The following is a 17923-nucleotide window of genomic DNA, read 5'->3' as shown; positions in this document are numbered from 1 at the left end:
TCTGCTATCGCTGGGGTTGAGGTCACCGAGGTGGTTAAAAAGCTCCTCAATGGCAAGGCCCTGGGGGTGGATGAGATTCGCCTGGAGTTCCGAAAGGTTCTGTTGTTGTTGGGCTGTCCTGGTTGACACGCCTCTGCAACATCGCGTGGACATCGAGGACAGAGCCTCTGGATTGGCAGACTGGGGTGGTCCCCCTTTTTAAGAAGGGGGACTGGAGGGTGTGTTCTAACTAGAGGGGAATCACACTCCTCAGCCTACCTGGTAAAGTCTAGTCAGGGGTGCTGGAGAGAAAGTCGAATCTCAGATTCAGGAGGAGCAGTGTAGTTTTTGTCCTCGCCGTGGAATAGTGGACCAGCTCTACACCCTCAGCAGGGTCCTCGAGGGTGCATGGGAGTTCGCCCAACCAGTCTACATGTGTTTTGTGGACTTGGAAAAGGCGTTCGACCGTGTCCCTCGGGGAGTCCTGTGGGGGGTGCTTCAGGAGTATGGGGCAGTGAACCCCCTGATACGGGCTGTTCGGTCCCGGTAAGACAAGTGTCAGAGTTTGGTCTGCATTGCTGGCAGTAAGTCGGATTTGTTTATGGTTGAGGTGAAGGGCCAAGGGTGCGATTTGTCACAGATTCTGTTCATAACTTTTATGGACAGAATTTCTAGGCGCAGCTGAGGCGTAGAGGGGGTCCGGTTTGATGGCCTCAGTATAGCATCTCTGCTTTTGGCAGATAATGTGGTTCGGTTGGCTTCATCAAGCCGTGATCTCCAACTCTCACTGGAGCGGTTCGCAGAAGAGTATGAAGCAGTTGAGGTGAAGATCAGCACCTCCAAATCTGAGACCATGGTCCTCAGTTGGAAAAGGGTGGCATGCCCTCTTCAGGTCGGGGATGAGATCCTCCCCCAAATGGGGGAGTTCAAGTATCTCGGGGTCTTGTTCACGAGTGAAGGAAGAATGAGGCGGGAGATCGACAGGCAGATCGGTACAGCTTCTGCAGGGATGCAGACTTTGTATCGGTCCAATGTGCTGAAGAAGGAGCTAAACCGAAAGGCGAAGTTTTCAATTTATCTACGATCTACGTTCCTACCCTCACCTATGGTCACGAGCTGTGGATCAAGATCCCGGATCCAAGCAGCCGAAATTAGTTTCCTCTGCAGGGTGTCCGGGCTCTCCTTTAGAGATAGGTTGTGAAGCTTGGACATCTGAGACGGACTCAGAATAGAGCCGCTGCTCCTCCACATTGAGATGAACCAGATGAGGTGGCTCGCACATCTGATTAGGATGCCTCCCTGGGGAGGTGTTACGGGCATGTCCCACAGGAAGGAGACCCCAGACTAGACCCAGGACACGCTGTAGCGACTACGCTTCCCGGCTGGCCTGAGAACAACCTCTGGATCGGGATTTTTTTGCGTACCCTTGAGGTCGCAGTGCCCGTAGAGTTTGCTAGCCCTGCCCTGTGGGCGGGCCGGCCCTGGGACAGTCTGATGTCATTATGAATTGAGGGGGCGACACGGTGGTCGACTGGTTAGCACATCTACCTCACAGTTCTGAGGACCTGGGTTAAAATCCGGCCTCTTCTGTGTGGAGTTTCTCCCCGTGCCTGTAGGGGTTTTCTCCGGGTACTCCGGTTTCCTCCCACATCCTAAAAACATGCATGCTTAGGTTAATTGAAGACTCTAAATTCCCCGTAGGTATGAATGTGAGTGCAAATGGTTGTTTGTTTATATGTGCCCTGCGATTGCCTGCCGACCAGTTCAGGGTGCACGCCACCTCTCGCCCGAAGATAGCCGGTATAGGCTCCAGCACACCAGTGAGGATAAGTGGTACGGAAAATGGATCAATGGATGGATGAATTTAGTGGGTACCAGTGCTATCTGCGCCCTTGTCGGCGGGACCTCCTCACCAACTCACGACCCCTCCGCCATGCGAGGTTCGCCGGGGCCTTTCATAATAACAAGGTGGAGGAGGTTGACTAAAGCAATGAAAAAGACGTTGACTTTCAACCACCACGTCTTATATAGTGACACTCACACCGTGTTAGAGGAAGCCTTAAAACGGGGACTCGTGCAAGACCCGATGAAATTTTTATTCATGCACACTGAAAAAAGGGTTGGATATGTGACCATTTTAGTCGCAGTCTCGAGGACGGAAAGATATGTTGAGAAATAATTAAGTTATTATGTTTTCCTCTAATTTGAAGGTGTTTTTTTGACCAAATTTTCAGGAGGCAAAAGCATTCCCCTACAAGGCCGCCCACCTCCCCCCTCCACACACACACACAATTTTCTCTATTTCTCCGGAAATGCAATTTCCCAAATTATTGCTGCATTGGACTCAGTTTTAAGTGGCCAGTCCAACCACACTTTGCATTTTGACAGACGGACATTTTTGGAAAATCTTGTCATGTTGCTAATTAATGTTATGAAAGCCGAGATGATAAAATTACCCACGTGTCTTGTATCATAACTGCATGTCTCATGTTTTTAACAAACTGATCCGTGTCAAAATTGGTAAAGAATTCAAAGAGTTATGATTAATTTATTGGAGCCAAACAAAGTTGCCTCAATACAAGTGCACTTATATTGCATTCATGAATGCAAAACATGAAGGTGAGATGGCCGGGGAGTCCCGGTTAAAGATGGCGGAAAGAGACTGCGTGATTTCCGGAGACGGAACCATGCAGCGCCTCTTGCATAGACCCGAAAAAAAGCAGCTACTACACGATACTTTTTCTTTCACAAGCCTTTTTCCTTCTTCAGCAGGGGTTTTATGTCTCTTTTTTCTCTCTCTCTGTCTTCACCAGCTTCGCTAACAGTGGCAACCAACAGGGAGCCATTTGAGAATCTTACCAACAGTTAACGTCAACGCTAACCAGTCTATCATGGAGAATCCCAGCTGCCATGCTGAACAACCTCTGAATAGGAAGACGGAAGATTAATCTACTTTGACTGAAGATTAATTTAGTTCACCAGAGACACAGGCTAGCGTCCTCCACTCGTTTGGCAAGAAATGGTCAATTCCAGTCGACTTCCTGTGCTCAAAAACAGTTTGGAGTTTACACAAGAAGTTTGTATGAAATAATGCTGCGTTTCGATCAAGCATGATGTCAACAGCGGAATTGAAAACTGGATGGAACATAAAATCATATAAGAAAAAAATCCCTGCTAAAAAAAATCCAGCATAGACCAGCAAGGTGAAAACCAGCAAAAACCAGCATAGGATGTTTTTGTTGTGTTTTGGTGCTGGTCTTGCTGGTGAAAATCAGGTGGTCTTGCTGGAACCAGCATGATGGTCTTGCTGGTGTCACCAGCAACCAGCATGGCACCAGCATGCTGATTTTCCTAGTGTCACCAGCTACCTGTAGGGCAACAGCAGCATGCTGGTAGCTGGTGACACCTGTAAAACCAGGTCTGACTGACATAGTTGTATGTCAACCAGCATTGACCAACAACCTACGTTGACAGTAACAAAAACGTTTTTTTAGCTCCTTAGAGATTTTCTTGCACATTTAAAAAAAAAAAAATCCTACAACCCTAATTCCAATGAAATTGGGACGTTGTGTTAAACATAAATTAAAACAGAATACAATGATTTGTAAATCATGTTCTACCTATATTTAATTGAATACACTACAAAGACAATATATTTAATGTTCAAACATAAACTTTATTGTTTTTAGCAAATAATCCTTAACTTAGAATTTTATGGCTCCAACACGTTCCAAAAAAAAGATGGGACAGGTGGCAAAAAAGACTGAGAAAGTTGAGGAATGCTCATCAAACACCTGTTTGGAACATCCCACAGGTGAACAGGCAAATTGGGAACAGGTATAAAAGAAGCATCCCTGAATTGCTCAGTCATTCACAAGCAAAGATGGGGCGAGGTTCACCTCTTTGTGAACAAGTGCATGAGAAAATAGTCGAACAGTTGAAGGACAATGTTCCTCAACGTACAATTGCAAGGAATTTAGGGATTTTATAATCTACGGTCCATAATATCTTCAAAAGGTTCCGAGAATCTGGAGAAATCACTGCATGCAAGCGCCAAGGCCGAAAACCAACATTGAAAGCCAGTGACCTTCGATCCCTCAGGCGGCACTGCATCAAAAACCCGACATCAATGTGTAAGGGATATCACCACATGGGCTCAGGAACACTTCAGAAAACCAATGTCAGTATATACAGTTTTGCGCTACATCCGTAAGTGAAACTTGAAACTCAACTATGCAAAGCAAAAGCCATTTACCAACAACACCCAGTAACGCTGCCGGCTTCTCTGGGCCCGAGCTCATCTAAGATGGAGTGATGCAAAGTGGAAAAGTGTTCTGTCTTCCGATGAGTCCACATTTCAAATTATTTTTGGAAATCGTGGACGTCGTGTCCTCCTGGCCAAAGAGGAAAAGAACCATCCGGACTGTTATGGATGCAAAGTTCAAAAGCCGAAGCTGTACATCAAGCAAGAATGGGAAAGAATTCAATTCCTAAACGTTGATTGAATGTTGTTAAAAGAAAAGGTGCTATAACACAGTGGTAAACATGACCCTGACCCAGCTTTTTTGGAACGTGTTGCAGCCATAAAATTCTAAGTTAATGATTATTTGCTAAAAACAATAAAGTTTATCAGTCTGAACATTAAATATCTTGTCTTTGTAGAGTATTCAATTAAATATAGGTCGAACATGATTTGCAAATCATAGTATTCTGTTTTTATTTATGTTTAACACAAGGTCCCTCAACGTACAATTGCAAGGAATTTAGGGATTGCATCATCACGGTCCATATCATCATCAAAAGGTTCAGAGAATCTGGAGAAATCACTGCATGTAAGCGGCAAGGCTGAAAACCAACATTGAATGCCAGTGACCTTCGATCCCTCACTGCATCAAAAACCAACATCAATGTGTAAAGGATATCACCACATGAGCTCAGGAACACCTCAGAAAACCAATGTCAGTAAATGCAGTACTGCGCTACATCTGGAAGTGCAACTTGAAACTCTACTATGCAAAGCAAAAGCCATTTATCAACAACACCCAGAAACGCTGCCGGCTTCTCTGGGCCCGAGCTCATCAAAGATGGACTGATGCAAAGTGGAAAAGTGTTCTGTGGTCCGACGAGTCCACATTTGAAATTGTTTTGGGAAATTGTGGACGTTTTGTCCTCCAGGCCAAAGAGGAAAATAACCCTCCCGACTGTTATGGACGCAAACTTCAAAAGCCAGCATCTGTGATGGTATGGGGCTGTGTTAGTGCCAATGGCATGGGTAACTTACACATCTGTGAAGGCACCATTAATGCTGAAAGGTACATACAGGTTTGGGAGAAATATATGCTGCCATCCAAGCAACGTCTTTTTCATGGACGTCCCTGCTTATTTCAGCAAGACAATGCCAAACCACAGTTTCCACGTGTTACAACACCGTGGCTTTGTCGTAAAAGAGTGTGGGTACTAGACTGGCCTGCCTGCAGTCCACCACCTGTCTCCCATTGAAAATGTGTGGCACATTATGAAGCGTAAAATACGACAACGGAGACCCCGGACTGTTGAACAGCTGAAGCTGTACATCGAGCAAGAATGGGAAAGAATCCCACCTACAAAGCTTCAACAATTTGTGTCCTCAGTTCACAAACGTTTATTGAATGTTGTTAAAAGAAAAGGTGATATAACACAGTGGTAAACATGACCCTGTCCCAGCTTTTTTGGAACATGTTGCAGCCATAAAATTCTAAGTTAATGATTATTTTCTAAAAACAATAAAGATTATCAGTTTGAACATTAAATATCTTGTCTTTGTAGAGTATTCAATTAAATATAGGTCGAACATGATTTGCAAATCATAGTATTCTGTTTTTATTTATGTTTAACACAAGGTCCCTCAACGTACAATTGCAAGGAATTTAGGGATTGCATCATCACGGTCCATATCATCATCAAAAGGTTCAGAGAATCTGGAGAAATCACTGCATGTAAGCGGCAAGGCTGAAAACCAACATTGAATGCCAGTGACCTTCGATCCCTCACTGCATCAAAAACCAACATCAATGTGTAAAGGATATCACCACATGAGCTCAGGAACACCTCAGAAAACCAATGTCAGTAAATGCAGTACTGCGCTACATCTGGAAGTGCAACTTGAAACTCTACTATGCAAAGCAAAAGCCATTTATCAACAACACCCAGAAACGCTGCCGGCTTCTCTGGGCCCGAGCTCATCAAAGATGGACTGATGCAAAGTGGAAAAGTGTTCTGTGGTCCGACGAGTCCACATTTGAAATTGTTTTGGGAAATTGTGGACGTTTTGTCCTCCAGGCCAAAGAGGAAAATAACCCTCCCGACTGTTATGGACGCAAACTTCAAAAGCCAGCATCTGTGATGGTATGGGGCTGTGTTAGTGCCAATGGCATGGGTAACTTACACATCTGTGAAGGCACCATTAATGCTGAAAGGTACATACAGGTTTTGGAGAAACATATGCTGCCATCCAAGCAACGTCTTTTTCATGGACGTCCCTGCTTATTTCAGCAAGACAATGCCAAACCACAGTTTCCACGTGTTACAACACCGTGGCTTTGTCGTAAAAGAGTGTGGGTACTAGACTGGCCTGCCTGCAGTCCACCACCTGTCTCCCATTGAAAATGTGTGGCACATTATGAAGCGTAAAATACGACAACGGAGACCCCGGACTGTTGAACAGCTGAAGCTGTACATCGAGCAAGAATGGGAAAGAATCCCACCTACAAAGCTTCAACAATTTGTGTCCTCAGTTCACAAACGTTTATTGAATGTTGTTAAAAGAAAAGGTGATATAACACAGTGGTAAACATGACCCTGTCCCAGCTTTTTTGGAACATGTTGCAGCCATAAAATTCTAAGTTAATGATTATTTTCTAAAAACAATAAAGATTATCAGTTTGAACATTAAATATCTTGTCTTTGTAGAGTATTCAATTAAATATAGGTCGAACATGATTTGCAAATCATAGTATTCTGTTTTTATTTATGTTTAACACAAGGTCCCTCAACGTACAATTGCAAGGAATTTAGGGATTGCATCATCACGGTCCATATCATCATCAAAAGGTTCAGAGAATCTGGAGAAATCACTGCATGTAAGCGGCAAGGCTGAAAACCAACATTGAATGCCAGTGACCTTCGATCCCTCACTGCATCAAAAACCAACATCAATGTGTAAAGGATATCACCACATGAGCTCAGGAACACCTCAGAAAACCAATGTCAGTAAATGCAGTACTGCGCTACATCTGGAAGTGCAACTTGAAACTCTACTATGCAAAGCAAAAGCCATTTATCAACAACACCCAGAAACGCTGCCGGCTTCTCTGGGCCCGAGCTCATCAAAGATGGACTGATGCAAAGTGGAAAAGTGTTCTGTGGTCCGACGAGTCCACATTTGAAATTGTTTTGGGAAATTGTGGACGTTTTGTCCTCCAGGCCAAAGAGGAAAATAACCCTCCCGACTGTTATGGACGCAAACTTCAAAAGCCAGCATCTGTGATGGTATGGGGCTGTGTTAGTGCCAATGGCATGGGTAACTTACACATCTGTGAAGGCACCATTAATGCTGAAAGGTACATACAGGTTTTGGAGAAACATATGCTGCCATCCAAGCAACGTCTTTTTCATGGACGTCCCTGCTTATTTCAGCAAGACAATGCCAAACCACAGTTTCCACGTGTTACAACACCGTGGCTTTGTCGTAAAAGAGTGTGGGTACTAGACTGGCCTGCCTGCAGTCCACCACCTGTCTCCCATTGAAAATGTGTGGCACATTATGAAGCGTAAAATACGACAACGGAGACCCCGGACTGTTGAACAGCTGAAGCTGTACATCGAGCAAGAATGGGAAAGAATCCCACCTACAAAGCTTCAACAATTTGTGTCCTCAGTTCACAAACGTTTATTGAATGTTGTTAAAAGAAAAGGTGATATAACACAGTGGTAAACATGACCCTGTCCCAGTTTTTTTGGAACATGTTGCAGCCATAAAATTCTAAGTTAATGATTATTTTCTAAAAACAATAAAGATTATCAGTTTGAACATTAAAAATCTTGTCTTTGTAGTGTATTCAATTAAATATAGGTTGAACATGATTTGCAAATCATTGTATTCTGTTTTTATTTATGTTTATCACAACTTCGTTGGAATCGGGGTTGTATTTAGGCAACACATTTATTAATACTCATGATACAGCTCTGGCAACGGTTAGCTGGTGTTATGGTCTGGTACTTTATTCAACACTGTGACACAGTAAAACTGTTCCGGCATAAAAGGGATACAGATCCTACATTCTGCTTGAGATAAGAGCCAAACAGGACAAAAAAATAATAATAATTTGTATGAAATGTCTCAAACAGGCGGCACATCTGCCTCACAGTTCTGAGGTCCGGGGTTCAAATCCCGGCCCCACCTGTGTGGAGTTTGCATGTTCTCCCCGTGCCTGCGTGGGTTTTCTACGGGCACTCAGCTTTCCTCCCACATCTCAAAAACATGCATGGTAGGTCGATTGAAGACTCTAAACTGCCCTTAGGTGTGAATGTGTGCGAGAATGGTTGTTTGTTTTATATATGCCCTGCGATTGGCTGGCGACCAGTTCAGGGTGTACCCCGCCTCTCGCCCGAAGATAGCTGGGATGGGCTCCAGCACGCGCATGACCCTAAGAAAATGGATGGTTGGATGTATCAAACGAAATAAAATATCAATAAAAATAACATTGAATAACAATTAACAACAATAACATCAACACAATCTTAGTGGTTTTACATGTCCCCGGATGTCATTGAGAGGGTGAGAACCTCTGACTTAGTCAATTTTTTTGGTTCAAATGTATTATCTTCTCAGTGATGCACCGTCCACATTGTGTCACCCGAGCATCCACTGTTGCCTCGTCTGAGCTGAGAAAGACAAACACACAATGACTGCCATTTTAAAAAAAATTTTATCTCCCCTCACCCCAAAATAATGTCGACTTTACACCGATCTGATCGGCCGATAATTAGCATTTTATGCTGCTCGACCGATCGGCTCCGCAAAAGACATTTACTCCGCGTCGCCGTCGTGTACAGTATCTTTGAATCCAAAAGTTAGTTTATTTTTAGCCTTGTTGCTTCTGTCTTTTGACGTAGTACTGTAAATATCTTATAATCAATAAAGTTGTTTTTTTAAAAACATATTGGGGGTTTGAGACAGACAACACGTAATGGGTGCATCAGACCACAAGCCAAATTTGGTCTTTCACGATTGCACATGTCAGACTACTGGAATAAAATCTTGTATTCTGATATCACCGGATCCCATCTTTTACCATCACTGGGCTTTATCTTGTTCTGAGGACCGGGGTTCAAATCCTGGCCCCACCTGTGTGGAGTTTGCAAGTTCTCTTGATGTATAAATCATTTATCTAAACATATTTTATATTGCATGGAGTCTAATTGGATGTCACTTTGGCTTCCAAATATGGCATGGATGGGACACATCATCCATATCCCATCACCTCTCCTGCGCAAAATGTCTTTCTGTTGGGTGACTATAAATCAAATGTTTCTTTTTTTAATTGACTGTACGGCAGCTGATGTCAATGGAGTATGGGGACGTAGGTGACCAAGGGGGAAGCGCGCCGGCATCCAAGTTAAGCTCCGCAAGAGAGGATAGAGATTGGCGTTCCCGTCGATCCACCTCGCAAATCTACGCTCCCTACTCAACAAAATGGATGAGTTTCGTCTTCTGACAATGACCAGTAAAGACTTCGGATGTTCCGCCGCCCTGTGCTTTATGGAGACTTGGCTTTGTGAGGCCATCCCCGATGGCGCCGTAATGCATCCCGGCATCGATCTACACCAGGCAGACCCAGTCATGGAGTTATCGAGGAAAACAAAAGGCGGCGAGATATGCTTCTATATCGATGGAAAATGGTGTACTGACGTCACGGAGCTCAGCACACACTGCAGCCCGGATTTAGAGACGCTGTTTTTGAACTGTAAGCCATTCTCCTCGCCTCGGGAGTTTGCATCTTTCCTTCTGTTTTCTGTTGTGTTTACATTCCTCCTCAAGCTAATACGACTGCCGCACTGCTGTCGCTCACTGAACAAGTAAACAAAATGGAAAAAAAGCACCAAAACACCCCTCATTATTCATGGGGACTTAAAGCTAAACTCAACCACAAACCCCCTAAATACAACCAGCACAGTGACAGTTCTACCAGGGAAAATAACATTTTAGACCACTGCTATACTACGCTAAATAACGCATACCGTGCCATACCTCATGCAGCTCTGGGCTCATCTGATCACTGGTTAAGTCACTTAATACCAAAATACAGACAAGAACTTAAATCCACGAAGCCTACTGTGAAAACAGTGAAAAAGTGGACCAACGATGCAAAGCTAAAACTTCAAAGCTGTCTAGACTGCACAGACTGGAGTGTCTTTGAAAATTCAGCTGGCAGCCTGGATGAATATACGGACACTGTCACATCCTATAACAGTTTCTGTGAAGAGGTGTGTGTACCAACAAAGTCATTTCACATGTTCAATAACAACAAGTTGTGGTTCACTGCCAATCTTAAGCAACTTCGCCTGGCTAAAGCGGACGCATATCAAAGTGGGGATAGGCCCCTGTATAATCACGCTAGAAACCAGCTGACGAAAGAAATTAACATTGCAAAAAGAAACTATCCAGTAAAGTTAGAAAAACAGTTTACCGCTATCGACTAAATCAGTCTGGCATGCATTACCATCGCTAACACATTACAAGCGACCAACCCACCCAAGCTGTGCACAATAAAAGACAAGACGACGACTTATACACCTTCTACTGCAGATTTGAAAAGGACACTTTCACACTCTGCGTAGCTTGACGCGCACACGGCAAAATTTTTTGCTGCATCGAACGCCGCGGAGATCATCTCTCGTGATTGGTCTATTTTAGTCAAATGCTGTGATGACGTACTCAGCGTGCCCCTTGGTTCTACATACCATCTACGCCGCCGCCTTCTCGACCGATTTTGCAGCATAATTAAACGTGTCATCTAGGTCCATTTGTTCTAGAAGACACTGTTCCACGGTGGCCATTGTTGTTGCTTTGTTCCTTGTTACTGAAAGGAATGTAAAAACGGCTAACGGAAATGACCCGAAAAATGCAGAGGAAACCCCACCCTGTGGTGTCCTAGCCAATATCAGCCGTAGCGACACCCCCGACTTGGAGGTGAACTGCAGTACATTTTCAAAACGTGGGTTGCGCTCGAGTATAAAGGCAAACTACACGCGGGATAACTTCAGTGACCTCAGCGGTCGCCGTCCACGCGAGTATAAAGAAGCCTTAAGACGTTAGCTGCCCATATTAACAGCACAGAGGAAACAAGCTAGCACCTAACTCCAGTAGACTGTAGTAATCTTTTGTATGACAAAAAAACTGACTATTTTAGGTTTAACGTTCGCTTATCAAAACAGCAAGTGAGTTTAGTGAACCTCATTAGCTATTTTTTTAATAGACGAAAATATGGCAGTGTGTTTAAATAAATTGGCTTACCGTGTGAATCCTCCTTGAAAAGCAGACGTTGTAGTCGACTTGAGCGCACAACTGCCCGCTTTCCATCGGAAACAAATTTGAAGTCTCCTTCTTGAGTTTGATTGGCGGTTGGCAAACTAGAGTTAGGCGCATTACCGCCATCTACCGAATGGGAGTGTGGATTGTGGTCAAAAGGCATTATTTTGACAAGAGCAGTGATTTTCAACCTTTATGGAGCCAAAGCACATATTTTACCTTTGAAAAATCTCACAGAACATCACCATACAAAAATGTCACAAAAATTGGATACAAAAGTAATGTTCTGCCATCTAATCGAAGAGCATTTATTTGTTCTGTCTGTCACTATATGTTGCTGGCATCGATAGATGAACACATATTCAGGATTTGTTTTAAATAAATAATTTTGTGATCAATTTAGTGAAATTTGATAATTTTCCGTGGCGCACCCGAAGAGCTCTCATGGGAAAAAAAAGGTTTGTTGTTTTGACTAAAAAATACTAAAACATTTTTTCATTTTAAAAAAGTGATTACAAGTTGCCTTAATGGATGACGATTTAATTTAAGTTTAAAGGAAAATATTATCACTATAATGTACTTCCGGTTTTCATTTACCCACTTTCAGTTTCGCTGGTTATATACACACACAGATATGTAACACTAGATGAAGCCTGGACTTCGAGAGCGATTTGGAGCAAAGTGCAGAGTGGCCTTTATGAGGGAGTCCTACGATGTTCCCGCCCCTCCACTCAATTCATTTTTATTGAAACTTCACTTTGGGCATAAGCACACAAAAAAAGAAAAAAGAAAAAAAGAAATCATAACTCACATTTTTAAGCGATTTTCATGTGGTTTGTTTTGTCAGAAATGTCTGATATGTGGCGGCACGGTGGACGACTGGTTAGAGCGTCTGCCTCACAGTTCTGAGGACTGGGGTTCAATCCTGGGCCCCACCTGTGTGGAGTTTCCATGTTCTCCCCGTTCCTGCGTGGGTTTTCTCCGGGTACTCCCAATGTGAGTGCGAATGGTTGTTTCTTTTTCTGTGCCCTGCGATTGGCTGGCAACTAGTTCAGGGTGTACCCCGCCTCCTGCCCGATGATAGCTGGGATAGGCTCCTGCACACCCGCGACCCAAGTGAGGAGAAGCGGCTCAGAAAATGGATGGATGGATGGATGGATGTCTGATATGTGGCTACGATACAAAAAAATAGTGTGCATTGAAAATGTTTTGTTTTTTTTACTGAAAAAGTTTTTTTTTTTACTTTTAAGGAGATAGTAGGTGGATCCCAAGATGGCGCCTACCAGTGTGGTCGCCTCGGTAACGCGCTCTCTAGTATTGTCTTTGTTTTTGTGTTTTTCCTCCGTCTTTGGAGATCTTACACGACTCACTTACACAAGGGGAGACCTGCTAACCATCAAGGAGTCTACTCCGGACTTTCTGTCACCAACTTTCAAATATCCGCTCAGTTTTTTCCCCGAGTTACTCACCGGAGCGGCGTCCGCGGTTTTCGGCGCATGGAGACGGAAGCGGCGCCACAGAGGGAAGCGAGCCGGAATTCAGGTGAAACTCCGCAAGAGAGGACACAGATTGGCGTTCCCGTCGATCCACCTCGCAAATGTACGCTCCCTACCCAACAAAATGGACGAGCTTCATCTTCTGTTAAAGACCAGTAAAGACTTCGGACGTTCCGCGGCCATGTGCTTCACGGAGACCTGGCTCTGCGACGCTGCACCCGATGGCGGCGTTATGCTTCCCGGTTTCCACATTCATCGAGCGGACCGCGACATGTCTCTATATCAACGAAAAATGGTGTACGGACGTCACGGTGCTCAACACACACTGCAGCCCGCATTTGGAGTCGCTATTCTTAAACTTTAAACCATTCTACTCGCCACGTGAGTTCGCATCATTCATACTGCCTGGAGTCTATATTCCGCCTCAAGCTAACACGAACGCCGCATTGCTAACGCTCGCCGATCAAGTCAACGAAACACCTAGACAGTGCAGGGACCTACGCGGGCAGGACACAGCAGGTCAGGCTGGGGGAGGCCAGCTCATCCACACGCAGCATCAGCACTGGGGCGCCCCAAGGTTGTGTCCTCTCTCCGCTGCTCTTCTCTCTCTACACGAACGACTGCACCTCAGCGAACCCGACTGTCAAACTCCTGAAGTTTGCAGATGACACCACTGTCATCGGTCTCATCAAGGACGGTGACGAGTCTGCATATCGACAGGAAGCGAAGCGGCTGGAGCTGTGGTGCGGCCAACACAACCTGGAGCTGAACACGCTCAAGACTGTAGAGATGATCGTGGACTTCAGGAGGCATCCTTCGCCACAGCTGCCCCTCACGTTGTCCAGCTGCCTTGTGTCAACCGTCGAGACCTTCAAGTTCCTGGGAATTACAATCTCCCAGGACCTGAAGTGGGCGACCAACATCAACTCCGTCCTCAAAAAGGCCCAGCAGAGGATGTACTTCCTGCGGCTTCTGAGAAAGCACGGCCTGCCACCGGAGCTGTTGAGGCAGTTCTACACAGCAGTCATCGAATCAGTCCTGTGTTCTTCCATCACAGTCTGGTTTGGTGCTACTACAAAAAAGGACAAACTCCGACTGCAACGGACAATCAAAACTGCTGAAAGGATTGTCGGTACCCCCCTACCCACCCTTGAGGACTTGCACGCTGCCAGAACTAAGACAAGGGCGTGCAAAATCCTCTCGGACCCTCCCCACCCCGGTCACCAGCTCTTCCAGCTCCTTCCCTCAGGTAGGCGCTACCGATCAATGCAAACTAGAACTAGTAGACATTCCAACAGCTTCTTCCCTCTTGCAATCAACTTCTTAAACAGCTAACTTATAATTCCATTACAACAAGCTGGCAATTTTTTGACTTGAGTTCGTTGTCACATTTCTGTGGGGCCAATTATGTATTACTCGTGCACTCACTGTAGTTGTCTTGCCGTGCTGCACTATTTGCATATACTGGCCACTCATGCCAGAGTAGCATCTGCTCCATTTGCACACTGATTGAGGAGTATCTGTAACATTTGCACAACCATTGTCCCAGATTATAGCACTACTCGTCACTTTAAACCGCATACACTCCTTGAAGTCTCAGTGCCCTTTGCACAATGGTCATTGCACTGGACTATTGCGATATTAGCCATTCGAACTGCTCTAAGTGCGAGAGGACTCTGCATCTTTTTGCACAATTGTTTTTTGTCAATGTCTTTATGTCTCCAAAGTGTTCTGTAAATTGACTGTCTGTTGTACTAGAGCGGCTCCAACTACCGGAGACAAATTCCTTGTGTGTTTTGGACATACTTGGCAAATAAAGATGATTCTGATTCTGATTCTGATTCTGATCTCTTGGTGGACACCTCAGGTGGTGTAGTGTCCCCCAGAACTGGACTGGTGTTGCGATACCGAAAGGATTATTTTTAATATATATTTTTTTAAATCACTATGCATTGATAACGACGTATTATTTGAAATGCAACATCAGATTTGGATGGGACTGCTTTTGGTGGAGACCTGGGACCATGTACAAAGACTTGCGTGGATTTCCTCCAAATACATGGAGTACGCTCAAATCCAGAAAACGTCGTACGCACAAAAATATTCAGATGTATGAACCTCTGGGTACTCATGAATCCAAGCACATTTCCTTCGTACATTCCAATCAACGTGGAAATGAGCGCACATGTTGGCGTAGCCGACTCCTCCCTGTCGACGGCCATATTTGAATATGCAAATCATATTTAAATGAACCCTGCACCTGAGATGCCGATCGCTGCATGATCAGAAAAAAAGGAAACTGAGCAAGGTAATGAAGAAAAATATTTTTTCTGAATGTGAAGTTGCTCAATGAAGTGGAGGCACGCAAGAAAATCCTCTTTGGCACGCTGTCCTACGGCGTTAACACGCGAAAGAGGAGCGAATGGGACAGCGCGTGTGCGGCTGTCAATGCTGTGGAGAGAGAATTGCACGCACACGCTGAACTAAAAAATTAGTGGTCAGACATTAAGGTGGATGTGAAGCGGAGGACAGCTGCCCACCGCCAAAGTGTGGCCAAAAAAAGGCGGAAGAACCGACGCGGAGGGCCTCACCCGTATGAGGAGAAAACCGCTGCAATCATGGGTGACGCTGCTCTCTCAGGGGTGATGGTAGAACATGTGGCTGACTATGATCACTCCACAAGGTTAATACCATGTATTTTTAGAACTCATAACAAATGTGTTCATACAGTAACCTACACTCAGCCCTGTGAGATAAAGGTTCATGCGTAAATGTTCTATGTGTGGTATTTGTAATAAATCTTTTGACTTCAAATAGAAGAACATCAGCATATCAAAGAGGATATCAAAAACTTTGAATCCTTTTTGATTACTCAATTTATTATTTTAATACACAGGAGAGGACACACACGTTTTCTTTTTTAGGAGAAGAGGGGTAAATTATGTCAATATAAACACATTTTAATCATGTGCAACCGATGTACATGTTAAAAAATTCAAAGGACTTTTTTTCAGTGCATGTGCTGGAGTCACGAAGCGATTGTGAGGGCAATAGGCGGCATAAATGAGCACCTAGATCAATTAATAGGTGTCCTCACAAATATCAGTGGTTCATTACATACACTGGTTAACAAATGAATTCTGAGTCCTTGCCTCAATTGCATTGTGAAATCAAATGTTGCCGGGCATGAATTGTTCATCAGTGCTAATTGTTCATTTGTCTCTGATGTGCAGATTTTGTATAACAGTTTCCCAGCATCACCTCTAAGTGTCGCCAAAGCACCAAAAGCTGCAGAAACGTGCGTACGCCAGCCATGCAGTTGGCTAGCCAATATCAGCCGTAGCGACACCGCACATTTCCACGGTCATGTCACTCTTGATACATCTGAACTTTGCCGTGAAAAAGATCGGACGCCACGTTTTTGTGCGTACGCACCTTTTGTACATGAGGCCCCTGCAAATCAGTTTGCATTGATATCCACGTATTATTTGTAAGCTTTTACTTTGAAGGTGGCTTTCGTCGCTTGTTGGCGGCTTATTACCGTAATGCCTATTATACGCAAAATTAGGGGCGGCTGGCTTGACCGCAGTGTTTCGGAGACGTCCTGAATACATTACACCGTCAATCTAGTTATCTTTACAGATGTCACAAGACACACATCTCCTTTAAACACATGTCAATTTAGGACGCGCTTAACAACTATTTTGAAAACATGTTAGTTTAGTTTGACGGTAACTGGCCACTGGGATAGTGGTTAACCATAAAGTTAGCATGCAAGATTGCAAGCTAAGAAGTTTGTTGACAGTTGCTAGTCGATTTTTCACTCACCCCGGGCTGGTCAGCGTAACCGCCACTCCTCCCCTACTTTGTTCCGTGAGCTCTAATATAAATTGGCTCACTTGAGTACCGAATGGAACAAAAACCTAGTAGACTGAACTCTCTCTCCCCTCCTCCGCACGTTCACGCGCGTCATCGAGCACAGCTGAAAAGATTCTTGTTTATTCATGCGCGATAGGTTTTTCTGCCGGCAGCAGTTTTTATTGAGGACCAAGCGTGCCAAAGAAAATCAATGAATGCATCATGAAATAAATTAATAAATGTGTCATGAAGTATTTTCTTTATTTCTGTATTGATTTAATTATTTCAATAAGTATTTATTTATTCCAGTTAGTATTTTATGTATTTATTTCTTTAAAAAAAATATTATTTCAATATTTATGTTTTCATTTGTTTTGGGGATGTGGGAGGAAACCGGACTACCCGGAGAAAATCCACGCAGGCACGGGGAGAACATGCAAACTCCACACAGATGGGGCCGGGATTTGAACCCGAACTGTGAGGCAGATTTAGTCATTTCTAAACTTATTTAGTAAATAAGAGAACCTTAAACATCGCATCGGTGTATGCTCAGTTCTGTGGTGGTTTTTGACTTCTGAATTTATTTGATTTGACTAAGTACTGATTAAATGTACATACAAGTACAAGGCTACTAAAATATATATCACACTAAATAGACGTTATGATCAACCGAAACTTTGCTTGAAGACATTTTCTCGAACCTCTTTAAATTTTAGTTGAATACCCCTGGTCTAATCAGTCATTCGTCCATATTAAGCTAGTACCATATACAAGACTGATGTAAGAATGTACAGAAATTACGCTACGATTGTATACATTTTACATAAATTCTTTTCAGATCCTTCCACTCTCGGCCAAATTTATGTCTGCAGTGTGCAGCCTCTCCCTGTGGTTACGCCCTCTTGGTGACGTTTCCCCTCGGGCACGCCCCCACGTTCCTACGTGGCGGCCATGTTGGGAAGGACCAGTTTGAAATGACAGATTAGATGTATGTCAGTGGGTGAATAATTGTTTCAATAAA

The 17923-nt window shown here is 44.1% G+C and overlaps 1 protein-coding gene across 5 annotated transcripts in view; it reads right to left on the bottom strand.

The window, feature by feature from the left end:
• Positions 1–17177, bottom strand: part of snx21 (sorting nexin family member 21) — a 40064-nt gene extending 22887 nt beyond the window's left edge. Inside the window, exons 1-2 of one of the 5 annotated variants that reach the window (XM_061765168.1) lie at positions 16873–17177; positions 11534–11674 (exon numbers count right to left, since the gene is read on the bottom strand). The gene's annotated coding sequence lies outside the window, so the exon portion shown is untranslated. Of the gene's footprint in view, positions 1–10980; positions 11448–11533; positions 11675–12359; positions 13690–16872 lie in introns of those variants that run through there. The other 4 variants (XM_061765167.1, XM_061765171.1, XM_061765170.1 and 1 more) reach the window with 4 other exon arrangements.
• Positions 17178–17923: the final 746 nt, after the last annotated feature.

The sequence above is a fragment of the Phyllopteryx taeniolatus genome, unplaced genomic scaffold, assembly GCF_024500385.1.
Source record: "Phyllopteryx taeniolatus isolate TA_2022b unplaced genomic scaffold, UOR_Ptae_1.2 contig_27, whole genome shotgun sequence".
Classification (NCBI taxonomy): Eukaryota; Metazoa; Chordata; class Actinopteri; order Syngnathiformes; family Syngnathidae; genus Phyllopteryx; species Phyllopteryx taeniolatus.
This window is presented reverse-complemented; position numbering and strand designations above follow the sequence as displayed.